At 40.6% G+C, this 11,855-nt stretch overlaps 1 pseudogene; it reads right to left on the bottom strand.

The window, feature by feature from the left end:
- Positions 1-736: 736 nt before the first annotated feature.
- On the bottom strand, positions 737-2,353 carry LOC110565074 (small ribosomal subunit protein uS2-like; annotated as a pseudogene).
- Between the last annotated feature and the right edge of the window lie 9,502 nt (positions 2,354-11,855).

The raw sequence follows: 11,855 nt of genomic DNA, 5'->3' as shown, positions 1-11,855 counted from the left end.
TAGCCAACCCAGGCGTGCCACGTGGGCAATGCAGATAGGTCCACATACATGGAAGCAAGCCAGATCCTCAGCCTTAGCCAAATGTGGAGTTGTTCCTGACAGAGAGCACTCACCATCGGGAAGGTGGAAGGCGGAAACCAGCTCCATCTTTAAGGCATAGCATTCCGCAGCTCTCTACAGTTCCCCCTTTTTGTTTTAGACGCATCAGGCAAGAGTAGAGGTCTGATCTCTGATATACAGGTGTTACTTTTAACTCCTTGTTTGTTGTGCCCCCCCCCACAGTACTTAGTCCATTCTACTTGAATAAGAGTTATGCAGCTTCTGCACGGTTTCCTCTAGTTGAGTAATGTCATGCACATGTTTTTCCTCCCCTCCTTCCTCCTGAACTTTAATATCAATAAGTATTTGGAAGGAAAAAGAATGGAAAAGAATGTTTCTTCATTTCGTACTGTGCTATATTTCCTTCCTGAATTCATACATACTCTCTGAAAATCTAATGATTTGTAAAATTATCTGTTATGTATTTGCATTATTTCAGCATTATAGTTATGAAAAACCATATTCTTGTTTTATACCTACTCTGTGCTCCTCTAAAGTTTAAAGTTGTAGGAAGTTTGACTGTGTGGTCCCAGCAAACTGATGCTGCTAGCCACATGTAAACTCTTATTTTCCAGCTTTTAGAAACTTTATTTTCCTTCCACCTTTTTCCCCTTTGTTCAGGTATCTGTAGAGTACCTCAGGACCTCTCAGTGGTGGCTACAACCCAGTCTGTGGACTGAGCTGTGGGAGCTGCTTACCAGTGGTCAGTGGTCGGCTGGGCACTCCAGTCTTCAGCAGGGAACCGCTGGATAGAGGGCACCGGCACACCCTCAGACCAGTCTGCCACCTTGGGCTGAGCAGCAGTGACCTCAGGAGCTGGAACACTCCATTTCCCCTGAGATTCCTCTTTGGTCACGCCCTTCTTAGCAGCAGCCTGCTCTTCCTTCTCATTCTCCTCTGGATCCCTGTAACAGTAACAGTAAGGCATACCTCCCATGGGTGCTCACAGAGATGATGCCACGCATGTGGAGTACTTCCGGGACAAGCATCCACCATGCCAGACCCACTGAGTGAGCTCCCTTGTTGTTGTATGGGATGGCAACGTCCACAGAACGCGGAGGAGAATCCGTGTTGCACAGACCGATGGTGTACGGGTTGATGTATTAGGCCTCAGTGAGGGCCTGGTCTTCAGATCTGGTATCAGTCATCACCAGAACCCGTGTATCCCTGAAGGCTGCTTGGATCTGGTTAGTGACGATCCCAGGTGTGAAGTGGCCAACAGTTGGAGTAGTTCCAGTCATAGCAGCAAACTTCAGCAAAGCTCTCTGGCCAGTGTTCCTGGAGAAAATGATGCTCACATCAGCAGGGTTCTCAAGGGCAACAATAGCCCGAGCTATAAGTAACTGCTTCTCCTAGGTCCTCTTCTGATTTATTTTTTTTTAATTGTCTAAGATCAGAAAGAAGGAGAGGAAGACCTCCCCTATCAGTGGACTTGGGGAGGGGAATGCATGCAGAAAGGGCAGGAAGGGTGGGATCAGTCGGGGAGGAGAGAGGGGCTTATGGGGGGGATACAAAATGAATAAAGTGTAATTAATAAAAAAAGTTAAATAAAACCAAATATATACACTCCAAAAAAAAAGAAAAAATAAATTTGTAAAATTATAAGTATAATAAATAATAAACATTCATATTATGAAAATCAATGCTTAGTTAAAATGCGAAAGAATAAACAATTTGTTTGATTCATACATTGGTACTGATCTCTCTTGCTAAGCCCTCTTTTGGTAATTTTTGGAACAAATCAAGAAATATGGATCCTTGGGGCATGGGTAACAACTCTGAGGTGGTGTTGTGTTTTTGCCATTAAATTCATGGGAAGAATTCTATTTTATCTGTTTTCAACAGTTGCCTGTTTTTGCTCTAAATGCACACAGTTCCCCAAAGATTCACCTCTCCTGGAGCCTATGAAATGTTGTAGTTTTTGTTTAAATGTACTGAATAGATTTATATCTCTTTAATATCTCTTAGTATCAACCTTGCAAAAGTACCTTGGTATCTGCAGAAATAAGTTTTCAGGTGTATTTTAACTTTTAACTTACTGAAATGTTCAAATTTTGCTTAAATTTTATTGTTTGTGGCTGCATTAAGCAAGGTACCTCTTCCTATTTTTGATGTAGATACCATCACTCTTCCTTTTGTAGATTTATTGCGCCATCTAAAAGTCGAAGTTGGTACCATTTAAGTGGGTTCCAGCATCAAGGAATATAAGGACATCCTTCTCCTTCATCTGCAGGACATCAAGGCCTCGAGACATTGTGTTAAGTTGTCCTTTACGTTATGGTGAGAATCAAGAACAATGCAGTATGGACCCGTCCCTGGGCTGCGAGGAAAGCCATCTGTAAACTCTTAAATTGTTAATTGCTCTCTGTGTTCTTGTCCCATTCATACTAGCATAAATATGTCATCTTTTTCTGCATAGCATTCAGTCCAAAGACAAATTTTACCTCAATTAAAATAGAAAGATTGCTTTGATTTTCTCATGAATATTTACTATATATTGATAACCAAGCAAACATTTACTTAGAATTTATTATTTTTTTTTTATATAGCCACTCTAAATTGCTGCTGTATGGAGCCTAGAGATAGTTGTTGAATTTTCCTTAAATACTTCTGATTTTGCTGTGTAACATATATTAAAAAGAAGGGGAGGAGGTCCTCCCTAATCTGTGGACTTGGAAAGGAGCAGGGAGGAGATGAGGGAGGGAGGATGGGATTGGGAGCAGGGCGGGAATGAGGGAACTGGATACAGCTGGGATACAGAGTTAATAAAATGTAACTAATAATAAGAATAAAAATAAAAAGTAGACTTTGCATTCAGTTCTTATATTTGGCAATAATGCAACAGTTAAACAATGGATAAGTAGTTTAATAATGACTTATTATTTTACAAAATTTAGCTAACCACTATAATTTTATGCAAGAGATCTAAATGCTTTAAATAATTAATTTATGGTTCTTAATCATTTGGGGACATTATCATAGATTCAATTAATTTTTTAAAGTCTCCTTGTTAAAAATTATGTCTTATGAATTATGATGGCTATTTCCTTTCTTGCCCAATCTTAACAATCTCCATTTATTGTGAAAAGAGTCAGTAGTGACCTCAGTTACTGAGATCCCACCAATAATTTCATTAATTGGGAAACTGCTGGCAGGAACTGATTATAGTTCTTATAATCACTAAAAATGGTTCTTTTTCTTATATTGCCAAACTAATTATATGTGTAGTAGAGTATTATTGTAGTTTTAAGTTAAGAAGTAATCTTGCCACATGATATTACTGAGCAGAAATTTTTGTCACAGTCTTAATCACTCTACTGATGGGGAAAATGGCGAATGAGGGGCAGCTGGGACTGAGCAACCCAAGCATGGCACTCAGTAGCTATGTGTGTAGTTTTTGATAAATGTGAGTAGGGGCTGGTGAAACAGTCTTTAGTAGTGGTGACCCACTAATTGTGAAGTGTGAATTAGCAATACATGCTGATGGGAACTGTGGACTTGCTCTTAGGGCTAAATAATGTGACAAATGTCAGAATTACAGACCCAATGAATGGCAATTTCAAAAATAATTATACTCCAATGAGTGTTTTCTACATACTATTTGTACGTTTAGAAATTTTGTGTACATGGACTCAATGATTTCCAAATTTCTTTTTCCTTACTTTGCCAGGTTTACTATATTTGTACATTCGTTTGCTTTTTAAATTACCACTTTTATATTTACAGCAATTATCCTTGATTCTGTGAAGTCTTAACTTTTAAAACTTTATGTATGTATGCTTAAATATAGTTTTTGTATATACATATAAATCAAGAACATAAATAAATTATGTAGTATATATGCATGTGTGCAAATATAGTTCCCCATTGTTTTGAGAGCTTATACCTTCATGTACTGCTCATCTTACTCTTTAGTTTACTTTAGGCACACTCCCCTCACTACTGCAAATCACATCATAATCTCAGAGGACTTGGTGTAAAGGATATAACCTTCTGATGAATGTTAACACAATCCAAAGCAAATACATCTGTAGAAACAACAGTGGGATATAATTACTGGCTTTGATCTTGGAGCAGCCTAACTTCAGTTTGATCATGGGGCATATCTTATAAATACATCAATAAATGTTTAGGTGACTTTATATCATTTTTCTTTGAATTTTGTGTTAAAATTAATGGCATGGGCTTAGGTCATGAATTTGTCTCACTTAATAATGCAAATCCTGAGTCCTGTATGATAGACACATACAAGAATTAACCTCTTTACACTTCAAGTTCAGATATTCCCTTCTGACAATAATGTCAGAATTAATTAAAAATTATATATATATATATATATATATATATATATATATATCCACAAGGCTCTTTCAGCATTTGGCCTGTTATCAAATGATAAAAATTACTGAGGAGTTTGTTGAATCTCCAGTTGAGAAGGAGGGATTATAAAGGTTTCTTAGGTGTGGTTTTCCTGTTTCCCCGTGTTCACTCTAAGGATGTGCTTCCACACAGGCCTCCATCCTGCGTCTCTAACACTGCCAAGGCACAGGATATGTGGTATTTTAACATCCTCCTATGTGCCACGTGATTTACCCTGAAAGCATCTAGAAGTGAAAATGAGAATCAGCTTTTTGCACAGGAGACACACTTTTTGCAGATGGTTTATTTCTTTGGTAAATTGATTAAATTTGCTGTATGACATTTTCATTCATGTCTACAATGCACTTTGATTTCCATCTCCCCATATACTCTTACCTTTATACAACCATGTCTTTTTGTTTTGTTTTGTTTTTACATAATTTTTATTTATATTAATTACAGGTTATTTACTTTGTATCCCAGCTCTAGCCTCCTCCCTCATTCCCTCCCCATTCCACCTTCCCTCCCTCATCTCCTCCCTGCTCCTCTCTAAGTCCACTTATAGGGGAGGTCCTCCCCTTCCATTTGACCCTAGCTTATCAGGTCTCATTAGGACTGGCTGCAATGTCTTCCTCTGTGGCATAGCAAGGCTGCTCCTCCCTTTGTAGTTGGGAGGTCAAAGAGCCCGCCACTGACTTCATGTCAGAGACAGTCCCTGTTCCCCTTACAAGGGTAACTCACTTGGATGCTGAGCTGCCATGAGGTACATCTGAGCAGGGGTCCTAGGTTATATTCATGCATATTCCTTGGTTGGAGAATCAGTTTCAGAAAACACCCCTGTGCCCAGATATTTTGGTCCTTGTGGAGCTCCTATCCTCTCCAGGTATTACTAACTCCCCCTTCCTTCATATGATTCCCTGGACTTTGCCCATGGTTTGGTTATGAGTCTCAGCATCTGCTCTGATACACTGCTAGGTAAAGTCTTTCAAAGGTACTTTATGGTAGCCTCCTGTCCTGTTTCTTGTTTTCTCTTACTTCCAATGTCCATCCTATTTGTCTTTCTAAGTGAGGATTGATCATCTTACCCCAGAATCTCCTTCTTGTTTTGCTTCTTTAGGTGTACAGATTTTAGTGTGTTTATCCTATCTTATAGGTCTAGTACCCACTTATAAGTGAGTATATATTGTGTGTGTCTTTCTCTTTCTGGGATATCACACTCAGAATGATCTTTTCTAGATCCCACCATTTGCCTACAAATTTCATGATTTCCTTGTTTTTAATTGATGAATGTTTTGTTTTGTTTTGTTCTGCATTCACTGACTTGGTTTGCTTTGTGATCACTGGTTAACAACTTTCCAGTGAAGCCTGCTAAGATCACTTTTTGTGTGCACAATTGAACACAGCAACTATCTTCCCCTAAGAATCCATCATTATGGAGCTGGTTTCCGCCTTCCACCTTCCCGATGGTGAGTGCTCTCTGTCACGAACAACTCCACATTTGGCTAAGGCCGAGGATCTGGCTTGCTTCCATGTAGGTGGACCTATCTGCATTGCCCCCGTGGCACGCCTGGGTTGGCTACCCAGAGGCTATTTAAGCTGTGGGCTGGCTTTCCCCGGGGTCCGAGGATTGTTCAATGTTCCTGAATAAACTGCATTGAAAAAAAAAAAAAAAGAAGAAGAAGAAGAATCCATCATTAGCCCAAAACGTTCAGCAAGGAGATCTGGGTCCCCATGAGCAGTTCCGTGATTGATTAGCTTTAAACAGCCAGTCCACACAGGCTCAGGACAGGCAACCTCAGGTACTGTGAGGTCAGTTGCCTTTGCCACAGGAGTGCAGATAATTGTGCAGATGCCCTCTGTCTTCCCTGAGCATCAAAGGGTGGTGTGTGAATGTCCCCTTCAAATATGAACTCTCGATCCACACCTTTTCACCTTTTCACTGGAAAGACAATGGTCTCTGATTAAAATTGAGAGTATCCTTTGTCTATGGGTACAAATGTCATTATTTTGGAGTCAGTTTGGTACCATGTTAATTTATCTAAACAAGATTAAATTCCCCACAAGGGCCTATAACATCCCCAGCTGTGGAATTTTGCCTCAATTTACTGAGCCAGCATGCATTCTCTCCTGATTCCCTGTCTTGAATCCAATACAAGAACAGCTGTTTACATCCATGGCAGTCATTCTAAAATTGCACCAGTAGATATGCCGGTCAGAACTATTATCAAAAAAATACAAATGGCAGAAGATGGGATTCTTATTCATTGTTAGTGTAGGTGTAGACTAATGTAGCCACTGTGGAAATCAATGTGGATGTTCCACACAAAAATCTAGAATTAGAACTACCATTGATGTGGCTATACCATTCCTTGGAAAACACCACAAAGACTAACTACTAATGAGGTATAAATCCATCCATGTTCAATGCTCTAATGTTTACAGTGGTTATGAGATGGAGGGAGACAAATTGATGGTGAAAACATGGTAAACACACAGGAAAGAATTTTATTCAGCTCTAAGAAAAAACAATTGCACATAAATGGATAGAACTGGAACCTAGACACAAAGAGGAAAACACCAGTTTCTTTCTTTCCTAGGTAGAACTTTATTTTGAATCTTTAAATTTGTCTGTTTATCTTGGAGAAAGCCTGGAGAAGTCACCAACAGAGGAGATGATTGGTGAAGGGGTTAGTAGAAGATAGGTAATACAAATGTCCAGAGTGGGAATATTGGATGTGAAAAGTTTAAACAAAAGTGAGTCTCAGCATATATCTTGAGGCATTGTTGGCTAGAAGCTCTCAGAGGACAACTCTGACAGTCTGCAAGCTTAGCACAGTATCTTTCATAGCGTCAGGGGTTGGCATTTGTACTTTGGTTGCGTCAGGCATTGGTTGTGCATTCCCTCAATAACTGCTCTATCAGCACTATCTTCATCTCTGCACCTCTTGTAGGGTAAATTTTGAGTGGAAGTTTTTGTGGGTGGGTAGTGTTCTCCTCTATCTGTTAGGAGCTTGGTCTAGTTAGAGAATGTCCTCTTCAGTCTCTATGGCCTCTGATACCAACCAAACATTGGGCAATGCATAGGGAGTCTTGTGGACAAGTAGAAGGAAAGAGATAGGGACCCGGAGGTAACAGGAACTTCATAAAAAGACAAACAGGGCCAACTAACCAGGGCCCAAAGGGGCTTGCTGGGACTGAAACATCAACCAAGATCCATGCATTAAGCTGACCTAGGCCCTTTACAATGATGTAGCAGATGGGCAGCTTAAGCCTCATGTGGGTTCCTTAGGAAGAGAAGTGGAGACAGCATCTAACATGGACTTACTCTCCAGCTTTTTGATCACTTTTCCCTGGCAGGACTGTCTTGCCAGGCCACATGGGAAGAGGACATGCTTAGTCCTGTTGCATGTCTGGGGGGATAGGAAAGGAGCTTCCCTATTCTGAGGAAAAAGGGAGGGCTGAGGTAGAGAATTTGAGGCTGGGAGAGGAAGAGGGATGGAGCTAAACAAGGATGTAAAGAGAATTAACAAAAAAGAATTCTCTTTTAAAAACGAAGACAAAGAATATCCGCCTTCCACCTTCCCGATGGTGAGTGCTCTCTGTCACGAACAACTCCACATTTGGCTAAGGCCGAGGATCTGGCTTGCTTCCATGTATGTGGACCTATCTGCATTGCCCCCGTGGCACGCCTGGGTTGGCTACCCAGACGCTATTTAAGCTGTGGGCTGGCTTTCCCCGGGGTCCGAGGATTGTTCAATGTTCCTGAATAAACTGCATTGAAAAAAAAAAAAAAAAAAAAAAAAAGAATAGGAGACAACAAAGTAGGAAGGGAGAGCTAACCAAAATAAGGGGTTTCTAAATAAAGCCATTTGGAAATCTACTATTCTGTTACTCAGTAAGAAAGTATAAGGCAAATAAATTTAGGTGCTAGAGAGATGGATCTTAGTTGAGGACCCTACTTCAGATGCTGGCACCTACATGTAGCTGCTCACAACAACCTGTAAATATAGATTGAAAGGATCTAACACTCTCTTCTGACCTCTTAAGGCACCAGTGCCCAAGACTGACACATAATTAAAAATAAAATATTAATTAAAACATGAGAAATGAAATATCCTTGCCTCGCTGAAAAACAACACTTCTAGAAGCCATTATATATCCCTAGAAACCATAACATATTAATCAAATCCCAGTACCCGTTGTGAGATACTTATGAGTCATAGATTCATCTGGGAGGACTACAAACCTCCATAACAATGCAGTCTCTTTCTATGCCCTTTGCTTGCCCATTAATGCTAAATGGCAAGACCCTATTGCTGCCGATATCACAGGCTTTATTTTGACGTTTAGAAAAATGAAGTTGTAATGGAGCCAGAGGCTTCTTCTCTGCTACCTGGTTTCGATATGGCTGCACTCCAGCTGCTGAGGGTGGGAGTCCAATGGTCTTCACCCAATGATAAACTGTGATCTACACAGTACGTGGGGATCTTAACTTCAAAACCCACTCAAATTCTACCCATGCCATGCCAGAAATTAAGCCTTAGGTCCTTGACTTCTCAATTATCAAACCCTAAGTATTCATCCTGCAAATCACAGCCTTAGGATTTGTAAGGAGTTAAGGGAGAGGATACATGTAAGGTTATTGAATAATTCTGTTTAAACCCAAATTTCTACTTCCTACTGTGGTCTTTCTTGGCTCTTTGATTCATCATTTCACTCCATGTCTGAACAAAATTTTATACTTTATTTTCCACAGCTTCATTGGCACAAAGCTCTTGCTTTTAGCAAGTTTTTCATGAAGTGTTGGTGATAATATAGTCATGGTTACATGTAACATACAAATATAAAGCTTGGTATCAAAAACTAGAAATTATTGCTTTTACACACTCCCTCTCAATATAACACATATTAGGAACCATTTTGTTTTTCTTTGTTGTTGCAGTTTCTTATTCCTCTGTGTTTAACCCTACTCTTGAACAACTGTGCTGTCATCTGGAATATTCTACTTCCTTTTTCTCTACTTTCCATATTGTTTTTTTTTTTTTTTACATTATTTCCAGAGTATCAAATGAAATCCAAATTGATTAATTTCTCTAATAACTAAAAGTAATGCTTCTGTGAATAAAAGCTTTATCTTTCCCTGTTATAAGTTACCTTTTCTTTAGTTTAGAAATGTTGTGACCATTTGTTTTTCTTCAATTTCTTTTTGTTAAGTTAATATGTTATTACCACATAGGATTCTTAAGACAGTACACTGTTCTTAAATTATTTTTTCCCTTTTTTTAAAAATTTTTCATCAATTATACTTCATTCATTCTGCATCCCCCCATAAGCCCCTCTCTCCCCTCCCAATCCCACCCTCTCTCCTCCCTCTGCATGCATGCCACTCACCAAGTCCACTGATAGGGGAGGTTCTCCTCTCATTTCTGATCTTAGTCCATCAGTTCACATCAAAAGTGGCTGCATTGTCCTCTACTATGGCCTGGTAAGGCTGCTCCCCCTCAGGGGGAGGTGACCAAAGAGCAGGCCAGTCAGATTATGTCAGAGGCAGTCCCTCTTCACATTACTATGTAACCCAATTGGACTCTGAACTGCCCTGGGCTACATCTGTGCAGGGGTTCTGGGTTATCTCTATGAATAGTCCTTGGTTGGAGTATGAGTCTCTGGGAAGTTCCCTGTGTTCAAATTTTCTTGTTCTGTTGCTCGCCTTGTGGAGACCCTGTCCTCTCCAGCTCTTACTATTTCCCAGTTCTTACATAAAATTCCATTCACTCTGCCCAACAGTTGCCCATCAGGCTTAGCATCTGCTTTGACAGTCTGTAGGGCAGAGGCTTTCAGAGGCCCTCTCTGGTAAGTTCCTAGATTGTTTCCTGTTTTCTTCTTCTTCTGATGTCCATCCTCTTTGCCTTTCTGGATGGGGATTGGACATTTTAGTTAGGGTCCTCTCTCTTGCTTAGTTTCTTTAGATGCACAGGTTTTAGTGGGTTTGTCCTATGTTGTCTGTCTATATGAGTGAGTATATACCATGTGTGTCTTTTTGCTTCTGGGACAACTCACTCAGGATGATCCTTTCCAGATCCCACCATTTACCTGCAAATTTCATGATTCCTTATTTTTCATTGCTGAGTAATATTCCATTGTGTAGATGTACCACATTTCCTGCATCCATTCTTCAGTTGAGGGGCATCTGGGTTGTTTCCAGCTTCTGGCTATTACTTTCAAAAGTGGGGGAAAACATGGAGTTAGTCAATTTACATGGAGCACGTCTCGCCCCTGGGGGCAATGGTCTCCTGAACTTACTCAGACCTTGGACACCACCACTGCTAGTTCTAGAACTGATGCAGGATGTTCCAATGAGGGGGTTAAGGCTTCCCATAATATTTCCTATAAGCCCACACCTGTTTGTTTATATCCCCGATTTTTATTCATTATTAGCCAGATAGAACCAAGTAATTGTGGTAATGATACTTGCTTTTTTGCCCAATGCTGCAATGCTAGTAAATTTACTAGCTGGTTACTCGCATGCCTCGTTGGGTGTCTGTGCCCGTTGATGCCCTTCACGCTATGACTCTCTTCAGACAGAAAAGGGATCTTGGAATTACAGCTGCCATCGTTACTGCCATCTCATTGGCGGCTGTTGGAGCTACCACTGCAGCATTAGCCATGAGTCATACTGGGCAGACTGCTCAGACCCTGAATAACCTTTTAGCCAATGTAGCTCATGCCTTAGATGTACAAAAGGAATTAATGCTCAACTAAAAGGAGGTTTGATGGTGTTCAATCAGAGGATTGACCTCGTGCAGGAGCAAATTGATACCCTATGGCAAATCGCTCAACTTGGCTGTCAATGAAAGTATGCTGGACTTTGAGTCACTAGCATACAACATGAGAATTTTCCCTGTGCTGCAAATCTGTCTAAACAATTGTCTAGCTATATTTTAGGTAATTGGACTGGAGAATTCGATACTACGATGGAGCAGCCTAGAGTGGCCATTGTCATGGTAAATTCTACCAGAGTGGACACAGGACTAGCCACAGGATTATCATCATGGATTGCTGCAGCCATGAATCATCTGAAGGAATGGGTGGGCATGGGAGCGTTAGCAAGCCTTCTGGTGTTGGTCTCCTTGGTTTGCCTGTGGTATATATGCAAGATTAGAGTCTCACAACAGCGTAATGCAGCCATGACCATTCAGGCCTTTACAGCCTTTGAAGCAGGACAGTCTCCCCAAGCATGGTTGGCTACCATAAAAAGCCAAAATGTTACGCTCAGGATGCGAGGCTAAGCACTGCACTCAGGGTCAGCCGCTTTGGACCTAGAGAAGAGCATGTCTGATTGCATGCGGGTTGATGCCCCAGGTCCCGCCTCTGAGAAAAAGGTATCAGACGGGTCTGAT

The sequence above is a fragment of the Meriones unguiculatus genome, chromosome 2, assembly GCF_030254825.1.
Source record: "Meriones unguiculatus strain TT.TT164.6M chromosome 2, Bangor_MerUng_6.1, whole genome shotgun sequence".
NCBI classification, from domain to species: domain Eukaryota; kingdom Metazoa; phylum Chordata; class Mammalia; order Rodentia; family Muridae; genus Meriones; species Meriones unguiculatus.
This window is presented reverse-complemented; position numbering and strand designations above follow the sequence as displayed.